The sequence below is a fragment of the Coccomyxa subellipsoidea genome (assembly GCF_000258705.1).
Source record: "Coccomyxa subellipsoidea C-169, whole genome shotgun sequence".
NCBI classification, from domain to species: Eukaryota; Viridiplantae; Chlorophyta; class Trebouxiophyceae; family Coccomyxaceae; genus Coccomyxa; species Coccomyxa subellipsoidea.
In genome coordinates this window covers 164,342-166,855 of record NW_005178019.1, presented here as the reverse complement: position 1 = coordinate 166,855, position 2,514 = coordinate 164,342, and positions in this window count along the sequence as shown.

Genomic DNA, 2,514 nt, shown 5'->3' with positions numbered 1-2,514 from the left:
AAGGATGGCCACTGTCGGAGTCGAACCGACGATCCTTTCGCCTGGGAATCGGAGGCTAAGTGGCCTTCAGAAGTTCTGTAGCCTCGCTGTGATCAAAGCCGTCGCATAGAACTTATTGTATACCTTGCGAATCTGTACCGCAAGGACAGATCATCCTCGGAGAACCTGCATTTCATAGCTTCCGCACAAGTTTGCGGCGACTACTGCAGATTGTTTGCGTTTGTACCAAGAGCCGAACGGCAGCTGTGCCTACACATGCACAACTGTTCGAAAAACAGACGACCGAGCTCAACCCGGTCTAAGAACGGAGAATTTGCCAATGCTGAGATGGCAATCAACCTTCTAAACCCGATGCAGATACTTCCGTCTTTCGACGAAGCGCAAGGTCAGGGGTTCATTCACAAGTCCGAAAATCAAGAAAGCACTGGAACGCTACGTTCTTGAGCGTCGAAAGTCTTGAGAGTGTGATGATGCCATCACTTGTCTCAACTAAGCTGGCTGTAGGCTCCCACATCAACTTCTTGCACTTTCATCCCGCTGCATTTGCGATATCCATTAGCAGTGACATTAGCCAATTGAATCAGACGCCAGTGACCTGACGTTGTGCAACTCTGAATCTGCTACGAGATCTTCTTGTCAGCACAAACATAGCATGCTGTATTCAGCAAGTATTGCTTCACTGCTAGCATTGCTTCAGTGCGGTAATTATGTTTCTTGAACACTCACGCATGCAGCATGCTGACATTGAGCAATTGCACATCGCCTAAGCAGGCACGTCGATCAGCATAGACACCGCATGCTTTCATCAACAAGCATTGCTGGACGGCACGACTAAAAGTTCTTTAAAACCCCGCAATGCATGCACAGATTTACTGTATATCTGCGTTGCATGCGCAGTCTTGCTTGGATCTGGCCGTTCCATCAAGGGGTAGGATTTTGGCAGCCTTTACTGCAGCTTCTCTGCAGACACACCTTGCTTCTGGCAGGAAAAGTATGTAATAATAAGAATAATAATGCGCAGGCCCTTCAATCAGCATAGACACGGCATGTTCTTCGTCCCTCTCCGGAGCGTCCATGATCGCTGACATGCTCCGGAGGGGACGCTGCGCGCGTGGCCTGCTGACTGCGGCGTTACTAACCCTCGACCCGGCCACCATCGCCATGCTGGCGGCCGCCGCCATGCTGGCGCCCGACGGGCGCTGCAAAACCCTGGACGCCTCTGCAGATGGGTACATGCCTCTTTATCTCTTGCACACCTTCAAAATTGTACAGGAAAAACCCAGAATCTTTACGATTTCACAATCAAAGTATTCATTTTACCCCCTGCAGTGATCTCTGCCCAACACAACACCTGCTCGAGGCTATCCCCTATTTGTTGCCATGGTGGCGCCCGACAGGCACTGCAAGACATGGTCGCCGCTGCAGGCGGGAAGGGTGCCTGTTTGGCTGTCCAAAAGCATACAACCCCCTAGACATGACCCTTCACCCCAACATAACCCTTGACTGCCACGCTGGCGCCAAAACTTTGCTGCACTCCTCCGCAAAAGGACGCATGCTTAGGGCACTGCATGTTTCTTCTTATTACGTACCTGCGCTGTTTATGAGTGTTGCTCAAACCGGTTGGGCTCTGTGTTCACCGATTCAAGTGCAAGGACTGTGCATCGGTTGGTTTCTATGGATGCATGCACTTCTGCAAAAGCATCAAATTTCATGGCACCTATTTCCATATCGTGCTGCTGCATAGGTACGTCCGTGGGGAGGCGTGCGTGACAATGGGATTTAGCCTGCATGCATCGGAGCTCGATGGAGGCGAATCCTTAAACGCCATTCTGGGCTCGGCCATAAATCAGGATGGCCGTTCCAGCAGCCTGACTGCACCCAACGGCCCCTCCCAGCAACAGGTGTGATTTTAAATACTCTCTCCTGAATCCTAGCACCCTCCTTTACGTGCTATTGCCCAAAGCATGCACAGTGCTTTTAGATTTATTGGCATTGAGTGTCATGACCCGGATATTGGGAAATTCACGACAAGCTCTGGATGGAATTATCAGGCAGACCACTAAAACTTCTTTCTCTTCAAACAGCGGCACAAACTTGACACATGCTATGTAGCATAGTTCGATTGCGCCTTCCTACCAAGTATGAAACCGAATTTGAAATCTTTTTCAAATGCAGGTGATCCGGCTGGCGCTGGCGGATGCTGGCATCGAGGCGGCCAGATTAGGCTGTTTGGAGATGCATGGGACAGGAACGCCCCTGGGCGACCCCATTGAGGTGAGCTCAGATATTCCCATGCTCCATTTTGGGATACCCCCAATAATTGGCTATGTGCCACACCGAGAGACTGGAAAAAAAGGAAGCTGTGTACCATTGTGATGCTGATAATATCATGCTCTGTTTCTTGGTACCCCTTACAGCATTTTGTGCAGCTCCAAAACACCATTTTCTTGCATGCTATGTGTATCCTTGCCTCTTGGAAGGTGTAGCGTGGAATAGCAGTGATTAAAATGCGAA